The following is a 16133-nucleotide window of genomic DNA, read 5'->3' on the forward strand; positions in this document are numbered from 1 at the left end:
CAGGGAAGGACAGAGGGACAGGGAAGGACAGAGGGACAGGGAGGGACAGAGGGACAGAGAGGGACAGAAGGACAGGGAAGGACAGAGGGGCAGAGGGACAGGGAGGGACAGAGAGGGACAGGGAGGGACAGAGAGGGACAGAGGGACAGAGGGACAGAGGGACAGAGAGGGACAGAGGGACAGAGAGGGACAGAGGGACAGGGAGGGACAGAGGGACAGAGAGGGACAGAAGGACAGGGAAGGACAGAGGGGCAGAGAGGCACTGGGAGGGACAGAGGGACAGGGAGGGACAGAGGGACAGAGGGGGACAGAAGGACAGGGAAGGACAGAGGGACAGGGAAGGACAGAGGGACAGGGAGGGACAGAGGGACAGAGAGGGACAGAAGGACAGGGAAGGACAGAGGGGCAGAGGGACAGGGAGGGACAGAGAGGGACAGGGAGGGACAGAGGGACAGAGAGGGACAGAGGGGGACAGAGGGACAGGGAGGGACAGGGAGGGACAGGGAGGGACAGGGAGGGACAGAGGGACAGGGAGGGACAGAGGGACAGAGAGGGACAGAAGGACAGGGAAGGACAGAGGGGCAGAGGGACAGGGAGGGACAGAGAGGGACAAGGATGGACAGAGGGACAGAGAGGGATGGAGAGGGACAGAGGGACAGAAGGACAGGGAGGGACAGAGGGACAGGATCTGCAGCCCCTGCCCCAGCAGCGCCTGTCACAGAGCCGAACTGTCCCCCCTGTCCCCCCAGACACCGAACAGCCCCCGCTTTAACCCTCACCCAGACCTGAAGCACGAAACCAGCGAGCATTTAACCCTTTAAACGCTCTGCCAGCCGCCCCCCGAGAGCAGAGCAGAGCTGGCAAAGGCAGGAGCTGCTCCCCGGAGCACCTCTGCCCATCCTGCCCCTGGCACTGCCCAGCGCTGCCAGGCTGGCCTGGCGTTTGGGGTTTTTTCTCTTTTCCCCTGGCATTTGGGGGAAATTCCTCTTTTCTCCTGGAATTTGGGATTTCGTTTCCCCTGGAATTTGGTGTTTTGTTTCTCCTGGAATTTGGGGTTTCTTTTCCCTTGGAATTTGGGGTTTCCTTTCCCTGGAATTTGTAGTTTCTTTTCTCCTGGAATCTAGGGTTTCCTTTTTCCTGGAACTTGAGGTTTCTTTACTTTCCCCTGGAATTTGGGGGTTCCTTTCCCCTGGAATTTGGGATTTCCTTTCCCCTGGAATTTGGGGGTTCCTTTCCCCTGGAATTTGGGATTTCTTTTCCCCTGGAATTTGGGATTTCTTTTCTCCTGCATTTGGTGGTTTTTTCTCCTGGCATTTGGGGTTTCCTTTCCCTTGGAATTTGGGGTTTCCTTTCCCTGGAATTTGTAGTTTCTTTTCTCCTGGAATCTAGGGTTTCCTTTTTCCTGGAACTTGGGGTTTCTTTCCTTTCCCCTGGAATTCGGGGGTTCCTTTCCCCTGGAATTTGGTATTTCCTTTCCCCTGGAATTTGGGATTTCTTTTCCCCTGGAATTTGGGATTTCTTTTCTCCTGCATTTGGTGGTTTTTTCTCCTGGCATTTGGGGTTTCCTTTCCCCTGGCATTTGGGTTTTCTTTCCTTTTCCCCTAGAATTTGAGGTTTCTTTTCCCCTAGAATTTCTAATTTCTTTTTCCCTGGCATTTGAGGTTTCTTTTCTCCTGGAATTCGGGATTTCATTTCTCCTGGAATTTCGGTTTGTTTTTTTTTTTTTTTTTTTTTCCTTGGCATTGGAGTTTTCTTTTCCCTGGCATTTGGGATTTCCTTTCCCCTGGAATTTGAGGTTTCTTTCCCCTGGCATTTGAGGTTTTTTTTCCCCTGGCATTTGGGGTTTCCCCTCATTTCCTCTCTGTGAATTCATGGCTGCACTGCAGTTCCAGCTCCGGGGCCAGCAGAGGCTCCCAGAGCCACCTCCTGCCCTGTCCCGATGCTCTGGGCAGCTGTGGCACCTCCCCAGCCCCCAAAGTGGGGTCCCACGCGGGGGACCCCAGCACCAGGCAGGGCTGGGGGAGCTCTGCAGCACAGGACAAGCAGCCAGCTCCTCCTCGGTGGCACAAAGCCACCACTGCTGCTCTGCTCCCCACTTTTTAAACCTTCTGCTGTCGGCCAGAGGGCTCAAATATTGGGGAATAGGAAGGCACAGCCCCATCTGCTTTTTTGGGGAGGAAAAAGCAGAAAATTATGCTTTTAAAAATAATCCTGTCTCTGCACTGAGTCAAGATTTGGTGAGAAGAACTGAAGGAGTGCTGGCCCTTCCTCCTGAGCGCTGCTCCTTGCTCTCTAGAGGAGATTTATTTACAGCTTTCACCTTCTCCACGCCCAGTTTTGAGTTGGGCTCTTTTAGGGGGCTGGCAGAGGACACAGCTCACCTCTGCTGGGGCAGAAAAGGAGCCTCCTCTGCACCCTTCAGGGCCTCAAAGGTGCCAGGACAGGCAGGAAATTCTCCCATTCCTTTCACCCCAAAGCCCGGAGCACTGCTGGGCTCTGAGGCCACAGTGGGGACACCAGGAAATATTTATTTTGGTCACCTGGATAACTTCAGCTGCCTATTAGGGAATGAGCACAGAAACCTCCAGGAATCCCCTTCCCCGAGCCTGGAGCTGCTCAGTTCTCCCCAAACCCTGGGAGAGGCAGGGGAACCATCCCACCCTGCACCCCTGGGGGAGCTGAGCTGCTCCAGAGGGCTGGGGAAGTGCTCAGGGACAGCCTGCAGTTCAGAGGTGAAAATATCTGGGCACCCCAAACCTAGCCAAGCCAGAAATGAGCCCAGAGCTACTTTGGGTTTTGCTGGTGCCCACTGAAGGATTCAATTCCAGATTGGTGCAGGGATGGCAGCAATCTTTTCATCCTTCCCTGGGGGATGAAGAGCTCCCCTCCGCACTTGTGCACAAATTGAAGCTGTTGGGGATCTCACCCCTCAGTGGATGGAGCTGGCTGGACATTTTTCTGATAGAAAATGACAATTCATCAAAGGCAAGATGTCATGCCTAAACACAGTCCATTCCTACAAAGAGCTTGTTTTGAAAGAGGAATTGTGAGGGAAGAAGCACTGAAACGAGATCAACACATTTTGCTTTGGGCTTTTCAAGAAGGAACACTGAGCTTGTTGGGGAAAAAAAAAATCACTTTTCATTTTAATATTTCACATTATAGAGTCTAAAGTAATTTACTTTGCAATTTCACTCTGAGAAAAACATTGAAGTTTCATCTCTTGTTCTTCCTCAGAAGTGGAAGAAAGGGGGAAGGAGAAGGGAAGAAAAACTCCAAGTATTGCCAATGAATTTAAAACATCCTCTTCCCCTTCCGGCTGTCTTAACGAGATCAGCCCTGAATCTGCAGGAAAAATCTCATCCCAAATGTTTTCTCAACAACAACAAAAGATTAGAGGTGGAAAAGCCCACGGGAAAGGAGCAAGTTGGTGATCAGTTTTTTGGTGAGGGACAGGGAGCTTTTGGTGAGGATGAGCATGAGGAGGGCCCTGGGATGGGGGAAGGGCCCACCTGAAACCACTTGTGGTCGATGCAGCATCACAGGGAGCAGCAGCAGATGAAGTCTGCACCTAAGGCCCTCCCTTGGGTGGGAACAGCCCTGAATCACTCCAAAAAAACAGTCCAGGGCTCCCCCAAACCCCTCCTTAAATGGGAGCAGCCCTGAACTCCCCACAAAACCAGCCCAGGGCTCCCCAAAACCCCTCCTTAAATAGGACCAGCCCTGAACTCCTCACAAAACCAGCCCAGGGCTCCCCAAAACCCCTATTTTCAGTGGGAACAGCCTGGATCACTCCACCAAAACCAGCCCAGGGCTCCCCCAAACCCCTCCTTAAATGGGAGCAGCCCTGAACACCCCACAAAACCATCCCAGGGCTCCCCCAAACTCCTTCCTTGGGTGGAAACAGCTCTGAACACCCCACAAAACCAGCCCAGGGCTCTCCAAACCCCTCCTTAAATGGGAGCAGCCCTGAACTCCCCACAAAACCAGCCCAGGGCTCCCCCAAACCCCTCCTTAAATAGGACCAGCCCTGAACTCCTCACAAAACCATCCCAGGGCTCCCCCAAACCCCTCTTTTGGGTGGGAGCAGCCCTGAACACCCCACAAAACCATCCCAGGGCTCCCCCAAACCCCTCTTTTGGGTGGGAGCAGCCCTGAACTCCCCACAAAACCAGCCCAGGGCTCCCCAAAACCCCTCTTTTCAGTGGGAGCAGCCCTGAACACCCCCAAAACCAGCCCAGGGCTCCCCCCGAGAGCAGCCCTTCTGTCTCTGGCTGCTCCAGCTCCAAACCTCCAGCCCAGGGAGCTGCAGATGAAATAGGAAGGGTTGGAGAAAAGCAAAGTGCTCCTGGATGAGCTGGAGCAGCAACTCAACCCGCAGGGGCTGGAGAGGCAGCAGCTGAGCAGGGCTGCTCCAGAACCTCCCTGGAAGGAGAATTGAGGTGCACTTCTCCTTGAAGGAGGATGCCACAAGGTGCTGGAGATCTGTGGCAAAATTGTGCCCGGATGGGTGATCAGGAGCCGTGCTCAGGACTCCCTTCCACCCAAGGGCCACTGTCACCACCTCCTAGAGCCTGCCAGGAGAAAGCAGAGGGGACAAGGAGGTGCTTGCTCCTTCCTCCTGAGCATGCACTCAGCTCCAGGCAGCCCCAGGAGGGGAAACACCAACCCCAACCCTTGCAGCTGCTCCTGTTTTGGGAGAACACTCCCAGCCACAGGGAGTAAAACAGGATGGAGCTGAGGGATGGCCAAGCCCTGGCAGACACCGTGCCCTGCTCCTCCCTGGAAGGAGAATTGAGGTGCACTTCTCCTTGAAGGAGGGTGCCACAAGATGTTGGAGATCTACAGCAAAATTGGGGAGATGGATGCCTAGATGGGTGCTCAGGCTGCTGCAGCCCTGGGTGGGACTCCCTTCCACCCAAGGGACACTGTCACCACCCCCTCAGACCCTGCCAGGAGAAAGCAGTGGGCACAAGGAGGTGCTTGCTCCTTCCTCCTGAGCGTGCACTCAGCACCAGGCAGCCCCAGGAGGAGAAACACCAACAGCAAACCTTGTAGTTGTGTTGGGGAAGATGAAACAGCAGAGCCTTATAGATATGATTGCCTGGCAAAAGATTTTAAGAATATGGAACCTATGAGCGAGATTGAAATGAAAGCAAGCTTTGAGATACGTGCCACAAGATGTTGGAGATCTACAGCAAAATTGGGGAGATGGATGCCTAGATGGGTGCTCAGGCTGCTGCAGCCCTGGGTGGGACTCCCTTCCACCCAAGGGACACTGTCACCACCCCCTCAGACCCTGCCAGGAGAAAGCAGTGGGCACAAGGAGGTGCTTGCTCCTTCCTCCTGAGCGTGCACTCAGCACCAGGCAGCCCCAGGAGGAGAAACACCAACAGCAAACCTTGTAGTTGTGTTGGGGAAGATGAAACAGCAGAGCCTTATAGATATGATTGCCTGGCAAAAGATTTTGAGAATATGGAAACCATAAGTGAGATTGAAAGAAAAGCAAGCTTTGAGATACCTTAGTTACTGAAAAACTGGAAAACAATGGAATGGCCAGCTGAATGTAATCCCCTTTTGATGGAACAATCCCCTCTTCTTGCAGACAAGTTCAAGGGTCAGAGCTGACCCTACTAGCTTGGCAGAAGGGGTGCAAAGAGTCGTTTTTAGGGTTTAAAATGTGACACGGTATGGCAATGTAATGATCCTTATAGGCTGTATGTAAATGCTGTAAGATTTGTATCTTGTATTAGATTGGTTAGTGAGAATTAGAATATTCAACACAAAAGGTTTATGGTATTGTAACAGGAACTTCTCTCTCTTTTTCACTTTTCTTCCTCTCTCTTTTACTCTTTTGCTCTCTGTCTTTCTCTCTTTACCACGGGATGGCCAAGCCCCGGCAGACACCGTGCCCTGCTCTTCCTCTCAGCACCTGCCTGGGGCGAGCTGTGCCTCCTGCTCCCCTGGCAGATTTTTCACCCCCACAATGGCTCGGGGGCGATGCCAGGCACATCCCGGGCTGGAGCTGCCACCCCCTTTGTGTGAGGACATGAAAAGCCCGGAGAGGTTGGGGTGGTGCTGGGGCACCGGGGGCTGTCAGAGCGTGATGAGTGGCTGAGCAGCGTTACCCGTCTGGCACCGGTGCCCCTCACCACGAATGCCATTGGCACAGCTCTGCACAAACAGCTTTTCAGGGCTCTCCCGGCTGCCATAGAAACCCCCGTTCAGCTGGAAGTACATTAAAGGGTGGCGCTGGCCCTCGCTCTGAATTCATCACATTGTATTCCACCGGGAAAGAAAAAAAAAAAAAGGGAAGAAAGCCCACCCCTTTGTGCCTCTGCCTTCGCTTTCTCTGTCCCAGCGAGATGGTCCCTCTGGGGTTCATGTGGTGTTGGCAGTGGCATCCCCTCCCCAGGCGTGGCACAGCCCTGGGAAGGATCACTTCACCCACCAGCCCTCACCGTCAGGCCTCTTCACACTCCACCTCCCCAAACGGCACCAAGGAAGCACCAAAAGGTTCCTCAGGATCGTTCCAAAAAGCAGAGATGAGAAAATGGGGGAGGAAATCCCTCCCTGCCCCTGCAGCCTGCTCCTCTCTGTCGTTCCTCCCCAGAGCTGCGGACAGCCTCAGGACAGAGAGGGACTTGCAGCCAGTGGGTCCCACCAGGGGTTTTTGGGAAGCAGAGGCAGATTTGGGCACACACAGAGATTTGGGCACACAGAGATTTGGGCACACACAGATTTGGCACACACAGATTTGGGCACACACAGATTTAGGCACACACAGATTTGGGCACACACAGATTTGGGCACACACAGAGATTTGGGCACACAGATTTGGGAACAGAGAGATTTGGGCACACGCAGAGATTTGGGCACACACAGATTTGGCACACACCCCCCTGTCCTCACAGAACCAGGCTGAACAGGACGTTTCCAGCTCGAGCAGCAGCAAAAACACCACCTCAAACAGAGATGAAATCATACGTGAGGCACGATTTGAAGAGGAACAAACTCGATTTTCCCCAGCTGCTGAGCAAGCTCACCCCCTCAGCAGGGGCGAGGTGGCTCCAAACCCCTCTGAGCTGTGCAGGGCAGCTTTGCCCACCCTGTGCAGCCCAGGGGAGCCGTGGGGCAGCGCAGAGGTAATTTAGTCATTTCAGGCACATCAGCCAGCACGAGCTGGGAGTCACCAATTCAAGCAGATTTCATGCCCTGCCACTGCCCGTATCTCTCTATCAGGGAGGCCAGCAGAGATCAGAGATCCTGCAATCCGTGGTAGACCTTCAGCCTGCCCTGAACCACCACAGCCAAGAGCTGCTGAGCCCCAGGACGTTCCACGTTCACACCAAGTCAGAAGAGTCCAAATGTGCCAGTCCAAACCCAGCACTTTGGGGTTATAACCTGAGCTTTGGGGTTACAACCTGAGCTTTGGGGTTATAACCTGAGCTTTCCCTTCCAGAAAGGGAAAACCTGCCTGTTTCTTGCAGAGTTTGCTCATGTCTTTTAACAAATTCTCCTCCAGCGTCGTCATGTCCCATTCCACCCCCACTCTGAGGATTTAATTTTGTTGGATAATTCCTCCCAGGGTTTTCCATTCCAGCGAAAAGGAATCAGTTTTGCTCCAATTGATTGGTCTTTGTTTTTAGCCAGAGCAGTCCTCAACCCTAAACTGACCTCACTCCTCATTGCTTACCCAGCACCCACAGAGGTGCCTGAGCACAGTCCCTGCCTCAAATCTGCCGTGAAAGCATTGCTTAAATTTAAGAAAAAAAACCCTCGCACCAATTTAATTTTTAAACCATTTATTTTACCTCCACTGACAATAAAAGCAGAAAGGATCAAAGCCAAGCCCTTTTGTGGCTCGGGGTGCCCCTTCCATCAGCGCGCTTTGTTCGAAACACCCTCAAAGAAACTCTCATTTTGGTCAAGAGCCAATTATAAAAATTGGGTTGGGGGTTTGCTTAGCTTTAGAGGTGCAAAATTGTCATCACATCTGTAAAGCTATCAAATGGGCCTGCACAGGAGGCAGAGGGAGGGGAGCCTGTGCGTGGAGGGGATGCTCAAAGGCCGCTGCAGTTTCTCCTCTGTCCTCGTCCCTCGTGCCCAGCAGCATCTCCCCTTCCAGGCTTGGCTCCTCAGGACCACAGCACAGCGTTTCTGGCCTCTGAAACCCAGCTGTGAAGCTCAGCTGATCCCCACGGACACCCTGGGGGTCTCAAGTGGAAAGAGGTCCCAGTCACAGCCCCGCAGACCCCAGCAGGAATGGCCTGGAGCGAGCTGCAAAGAGAAACCCAAAGCCCTCAGAGCCACACGTGGTGCTGGGTGGCACCGTCCCACTGCCAGACTCGCTGCCAGGACACTTGTACCCCGACTGATTTGTTAACTCACCCCCCTTGTGCCCACACCTGCAGCCCCCACCCCACGGAGGCGCAGAGGGCAGAGCCAGGGGGTCCCCCCCGTGTCCCGGGGGGGGCACGGGAGCCCCACTCGGGGCCGTGCCGCCACATCGCCCGGCTCCACGTCACCGTGGGGGGACCCTGCCACGCTCGTCTGGCCGCTCTCTGCCGATCTGCATCACAAAAGAGCCATTCTTGTGAACTTGGGCGACCTCCCGACCTCGCCAGCTCGGGGAGTGAATGGCTTTAGTCTGCCACGACCATCATGTCACTTTGATTAGTGCGTGAATAAACTCTCAATCCCGGCCTGGGGGAGGCAGGGCTGGCAGCAGCCGCTCTGCTCGCCGTCCCGCACCCCGGGGTGGCCCCTGGGGTCCCCCCACCCGCAGCACCTTGGTCCTTCTGCCACCTAAACAAATAGCACCCTGCCCTGCCCGCCTGCACCCATCCCCTCCTGTGCCAGCTGCCCACAGCACCTTCAGAGGGCAGAGTTATGTTTAAGGATGTTTATTTTAATCATTTCTTTTAAATCAATTTATTTGTTAAAAATCAATTTATTTGTTAAAAATCAATTTATTTGTTAAAACTCAATTTATTTATTAAAATCGTTAATTTAATCAATTTATTGAAAAAAAAATGTTTCATTTTAAGGGAAATGCTGTGAGTTTTCCCCATCAGCTCAGGGCTCAAAACTCAGGCAGCAGCTCTGCTGTGGGTTTTCCCCATCAGCTCAGGGCTCAAAACTCAGGCAGCAGCTCCAAAATCATCACGGGAATCTCCCTGTGCAAGCAGTGCTGGAGCAGACTGGGCTGGAGGCACCCAAATATCCCATCAGCACCTGGAGGGGTTTGCAAAGGAGCCTCTGGAACATGGGATTGTCCCCAAACTGCACGGGGAGAGGGCAGCAAGGGCATCACCTCTGCCCATGCCAGGGCAGGATCTCCTGGGTGTGGGTGAGGCTCAGCCCTGTTTTTGTGCCAGCAGGCAGCCAGTGCCCCTCAGCCACAGCAGGGCTGGGTGCTGTGGGCACATCTGGGTGCCCCAAGGATGCCCTCAGCTCCTCCACACCCAGCAGCCACCCCCAGCTCCACAGGAATGGCCGCACAATCCCCCCCCCTCCACCAGCTCCAAGCATCGTCTGGGGGATCAAAAATTCCCCAAGAGCTGCTAGCAAGCTTCTGGGCAGGCAGATATTCGTGATTTTGGGGGAAAACCTGGGGGATCTCATCTGCCAGGAGAGGTGCACCTCAATTCAGAGGGCAAGCTGCAGGGTGGGAGCAGGCTGCTTTTGAGGAAAAACTCCTGCGTGTCCCTCCCACAGCACGGAATAAAGCCCGAGCTGCTCAGCACCCCTCAAACCCGCCAAAATATCACCAGTTTCAAGCCTAAAAATGCAAGATCTGTAGGAAAGGGTGAGGAAGACAGTAAATTAGGCCCTGCACGAAGGGTTCTACATGGGAAGCTAATGACCTTTTGTCTCTCCTGTCTGCAGACGGGCCTCATTTGCATGTATGCAGTTGGAATAATCTCGTCCATATTTCAAGCGTGTGGCTGCATCCCTGCGTCCTCCTCCAGAGAGGTTCCCTCCCGCTGTGCATGCCATTATCTGAGTGCAGCCACTTCAGGCTGCCTTTAAAGCCACCTAGGCACCAGGCAGCCTTCTCCAGCCCCGCAGGAGCCTCTCCCCGGCGTGGAGAAAAAAAGGTTTGAGGCCTCACGTGTGGTAAAACAGAGGAGCCCTGATGGGGTGTGGCTGGGGAGCCCCAACAGCAGAGCCCACACCTCTGGGGAGCATCCCTGGGTTTTGGGGAGCTGCTCCAGCCAGCAGCCACCCCTCTCCTCCTCTAGGGACCGGGGCTGATCTCAGCTTTATGGACACCAAACATTTTACCAGACCCCTCTGCTGCAAGCTGCAGTCCTGGCATGCCCTTTGTTTGCTGCTCTGAGCATCATTTTGATGCAATTCCCAAAGGAAGTAGAAAATATGGGTGTCATTGAGGTGTCACCTGTCCCTCCTCACAGCCTGGAGGCCCAAGGGGAGCTGTGACCCTGGCTGGGGACAGCTGGTGTTTACTGGGGCCAGAGCAGCTCCTTGCAATGCCCACAAACCCGAGGGGAAGGGCAGCCAGGTGGCTTGGGCAGGGCACACCTTGCCCAGCAGAACCAGTGGCAGATTTTGGCCTCACCCAGCAGAACCAGTGACAGATTTTGCTCTCATCCAGCAGAACCAGTGGCAGATTTTGGAGATTTTGGCCTCCCTCACCTGGCACACCTCACCCAGCAGAACCAGTGGCAGATTTTGCCCTCACCCAGCAGAACCAGTGGCAGATTTTGCTCTCACCCAGCAGAACCAGTGGCAGATTTTGCCCTCACCCAGCAGAACCAGTGGCAGATTTTGCCCTCACCCAGCCTCGCCCGGAGAAGGATCAATCCCAGCTCAGAGAGCCAGAGAAATGCCACGCCGTGTGCCAGCACCCCAGAACTCTGAGCCCTGCTGTCTGCCCAGTTCCTCCCCAGCCCTTTGCAAGGCTTGCAGCGATAAAGATGAAATCTCTCCCGTTTTGGGGTGCTCCAGAGAGCCCCAGGAGCCAGGCTCGGCCCAGAGCACCCTGCTAACAATGACTCCTCCCTGGGAAGGCAGCGCCGTGGCAAACACAAGCCCTCAGACAGGCAGAGCTGTCAATCCAGCCCCCATCTCTCAAAAGATTGATTAAGGACAAAAAAAAAAAAAAAACAACAAAAAACAAACAAAAGAGAAAAGAGAACTTATGGACATGAGCTGAGAGGCGGGGAAAGAGGGGAGGGGAAATGAGCTGGGCCAAGTTAAAATTCCGACAGAGAAGTTGCAGCTGAACTATAGAGTCTAGACAAGCATTCACAGCCCCGGCCCCGATTGTTATAGAGCCTCTATTGTCTTAATTAACCATTTTAGCTGCAATGGAAGCAGACAAACCTTTTCTTCTCCATCCCACCCCTCCTCTGCTGCACACTCATGCAGACAAACACCACCAAGTCAAGTGCTTTGATTTAAAAACCCCTGGGCATATCCACACACACACCTTCTTTCGGGGCAGAGCTTTGCAGGGTTCGTTGAGAAAATCACTCACCAAACAAGCGAGGGGAGAGGGGCGAGCTGGAGGTGGGGAAAAAAAAGAAATGCAAATCCTGACGCAACATGAATGGGAACAAATGGGTTGATTCTTTTAATCTCCTAATGTGCTTAATAAAGCATTATTGCAATGCAAATTTTATTTTAATGCTGTACATATTTTATTTGACATGCTGGTAATTTTAGTTGGCTGAACAATCCGTTGCTTTGTTTTACTGAGTTATTTCTGTTTGGGGGGATATTTTTGAGGGTATCATGGGACCTCTGCCAACCAATACCCCCTGGGAATCTCTGCAGCACTCTCTTCAGAGGCTTAACCTAAAATAAATAAATAAATAAATAAATAAATAAGAGGGCCAAAACCTCCTCTCGTGACCCTGATAGAAATGCAGGAGCACATCTCGCCCCTCTCTCTGAACCCTCATGAGCTTCACAGCCAATTTTCACTCAGCCCACCTTGCCCTCCTGCCATCCCATCCCATCTGCACTCATTTCATGGGTTTGCTGGGAAAAGCCTGACCAGCAGAAGGTTCCTCTTGCCACGGGCACCAGCGTGAGGGGCTGCCCCAGGTGCCCAGGGAAGGGACACCCACACAGAGCCCTGCTGGTCCTGGGATGCTCCAGCCCAAACCAAAGGCAGGGAAGAGCCTCCCATTCCTGAATCCAGCCTTCTGTAGGTTTGGGATTTGTCTGCTCATGAGGGTGACTGCCCCTGCAGAAGGGGTTTGCATGAGTCATTTCCCATTCCTGCCCATATTTTTTATTAATATTGTCCCTCTCCCACCATCAACCAAAACTTGGCATCAGCAGCAGCTTCCCTGAAGGAAATCAGGGGGTTACAAACACCAACCAAACCTCGCCTGGAATGGGGGGAATCTGCCTCGTTCTGTGCCACAGTGTCAAGGTACAAACCTGATTGCTCAAGAAAGAAATTAGTGACAATTATAATCATCGTGCTGGGCTGCAGCTCTCTAATAGAAAACTGTCACTTTGGAGGATAAATACAGTCAGGAGCTCTCTGTGTGTGTGTGTGTAAGCCTGGGAGCACTCCTGAGTCCTCCCAGAACGGGGCTTTTTTTCAGGACAGCTGAGCATGAAACAGCCTCCCACCCATCAGAAGAACTTTATGTTTATATTCAAGAACTTTATATTTGATACAAGGAAGGAGGTTTTCACAGTGAGGGTGGTGAGGCTCTGGCACAGGTAGCCCAGAGAAGGCTGTCCCACCTCTGGAAGTGTCCAAGGCTTGGCTGGACAGGGCTTGGAGCAGCTTGGGACAGTGGAAGAGTGAGATGGGTTTTAAGGCACCTTCCAGCCTACACCATTCCATGGTTCCAGGCAGTGAGCCCAGGGATTGCTCTTCTCCCCCACAAGATGAGCTGAAGGGCAGAGAAAAACCCACATGAAGCACTTTAGGAGACACGAGGTGGAGAAGCACAGAAAAGGGAGGCAAAAGCACTCGTGGGGTGCCCATGGCAGAGTCTGCAAGCCCTCCCCGTGTCACTGAACTCCTCCTGCCACCTCCTCAGGGCAGGTGGAAACGCAGCTCCCAAGGGAGCCAAATCTTTTGCAAAGGGTTTCAGTGCAGAGGGAGAACTCCTTGCTGCAAGCCTGGAAATTCAGACCCCAAATGCGTGTGGCAGCTTTGGGAACAGTCAGGAAGCTCTCCCTGCCCTCCACTAAGGCCTACAAGAGCCCAAGCCTTTGCAGCAGAAGGTGTGGAAACCAGAGGCACAAAGGGAGGCAGTGCTGCTCCCAACTCTGAGGAGCTGGGACCCCTCTTCAGCCAGCTGCAGCACTTTAGGGATGTGTCAGGAGCCTTTCAGTGCCTGAGCACCAGCAGGGAAGGGCTGCAGGAAGGATTAAGGGGATTAACGTGGTCTGGGAGCTACTTCCAAGAGATTTGCCACATTGGAGAAATCCGGGCTGCAGTGCGAGAGGCTGAGCAAGGACCCTTGCCTTGCTGAGGGAGCAGGGAGTTTGAGAATCAAAGAAGGTCCAAAACACATCCTGCCCTGTGCTGGTCCTCCTCAAGACCTGCCACAGCTGTTCCAACCCACTGAGCTGCCACTGGCGAGCCCAGGATGCAGAGCAGCATTTCTGGGGAGGAAAAACCAGTTGTGTCCAGCCACGTTCACAGCCAGGCCTGCAAACTTCTGAATTGCCACCCACTTCATTCCTACAGGAACAAGGACCACAGAGACCCTTCCCTTTGTGCTGGGGAGGCCTGGGGGGCACGAGCCCAAAGGTGCAGCCAACAAGCCCAGCTGGCAGATCCCTTCCCACCCACACCACCTTCTCCAGGTGGTGACCACTCCAACCACAGCGAAAGAAATTTCCTGGTGGTCTTCCAGAAGTGGAAATCCTACAGAAATTATTTGGGTCACCAGCAGCCTCAGTAAAACCTTTGACACCATCCTCAGCACTTTAGATCATAGAACTAGCAGGGGCAGAGCTGCAGTGCAGGACAGGTTACGGCATGGACACCACCATGGCATGGACATTCACCATGGCATGGAGACCCATCATGGCATGGACACCACCATGGCATGGACACAGAATGGAAACCCACCATGGCATGGAGACCCATCATGGAATGGACACCACCATGGCATGGACATGGAATGGAAACCCACCATGGCATGGACATTCACCACAGCATGGAGACCCATCATGGAATGGACACCCGTCACAGCATGGACACGGCATGGACACTCACCATGGCATGGACACAGCGTGGAGACCCACCATGGCATGGAGATCCACCATGGCATGGACACCCACCATGGTCTGGACACCCACCATGGCATGGACACCCACCACAGCATGTACACAAACCGTGGCATGGACACCCAGCACAGCATGGACACCCAGCACAGCATGGACACCCACCACAGCATGTACACAAACCACGGCATGGACACCCAGCACAGCATGGACACCCACCAAGGCCTGCAGCATGGCCAGAGACCCACCATGCCTTCCTGGCAATCAGGCTGGCCCCTGCCCTGATGGCTCGTGGGTCCTAGGTGGCATCTCCTCAGGCCCACAGGTGGATCACGGTGTTTTTCTGCCACCCAGCTGCTGGCACTCTGCTCAGTGACCACCCAGAGGGGTGCTGGGGGCCCGGAGCAGGTGGCCTGGCTGTCACATGCAAGTTCTTTTGTGTGCACACTCCAACCATCACGTGTTCCACCTGCCCCGTGTGTCCTCCAGCCATCACGTGTGTGCTCCATCCACCACGTGCATGCTTGGTCATGCTCCATCCATTAGGAGTTCTCCAGTCCTCAGGAGCCTCCTCCAGCCATTACACACACGTTCTAACCCTCACGTGCAGGCTCCACCCATCACCTGCGTTCCTCATGTGTCACAACCATCCTGCAGCCATCACATCCATCCTCCAACCATCACATCCATCCTCCAACCATTGTGTGCAACCATCACATCCATCCTCCAACCATCACATCCATCCTCCAACCATCACATCCACCCTGCAACCATCACATCCATCCTCCAACCATCACATCCATCCTCCAACGATCGTGTGCAACCATCACATCCATCCTCCAACCATCACATCCATCCTGCCACAATCATGTCCATCCTGTAACCATCGTGTGCATGCTGCAGCCATCATGGGCATCCTCCAACCATGATAGGCATCCTCCAACCATCATGGGCATCCTCCAACCATCACATCCATCCTCCAACCATTGTGTGCATCCTGCAACCATCACATCCACCCTGCAACCATCACATCTATCCTGCCACAATCACGTCCATCCTCCAACCATGATGTGCATCCTCCAACCATCATGGCTCCAACCATCGTGTGCAACCATCACATCCATCCTCCAACCATCACATCCATCCTGCAGCCATCACAACCATTCTTCAACCATCACATCCATCCTCCAACAATCACATCCATCCTCCAACCATCACATCCATCCTCCAACCATCACATCCATCCTCCAACCATCGTGTGCAACCATCACATCCATCCTCCAACCATCACATCCATCCTGCCACAATCATGTCCATCCTCCAACCATCATGCGCATGCTGCAGTCATCATGGGCATCCTCCAACTACCATGGGCATCCTCCAACCATGATGTGCATCCTCCAACCATCACATCCACCCTGCAACCATCACATCTATCCTGCCACAATCACGTCCATCCTCCAACCATGATGTGCATCCTCCAACCATCATGGGCATCCTCCAACCATCACATCCATCCTCCAACCATGACAATACATCCTGCAACCATCAAATGCACCCTCCAACCATCACATCCATCCTCCAACCATCACGTCCATTCTTCAACCATCACATCCGTCCAACCACCGTGTTCATCCTGCAACCATCACAACCATTCTTCAACCATCACAACAATTCTTCAACCATCACATCTGTCCTCCAACCACTGTGTGCATTCTCCAACCATCATATCCATTCTCCAACCATCACATCCATTCTTCAACCATCACATCCGCCCAACCACCGTGTTCATCCTGCAACCATCACAACAATTCTTCAACCATCACATTCCTCCTCCAACCATCACAACCATTCTTCAATAATCACATCCGTCCTCCAACCATCACAACAATTCTTCA

This window comes from Passer montanus, unplaced genomic scaffold (assembly GCF_014805655.1).
Source record: "Passer montanus isolate IOZ18808 unplaced genomic scaffold, ASM1480565v1 scaffold154, whole genome shotgun sequence".
Classification (NCBI taxonomy): domain Eukaryota; kingdom Metazoa; phylum Chordata; class Aves; order Passeriformes; family Passeridae; genus Passer; species Passer montanus.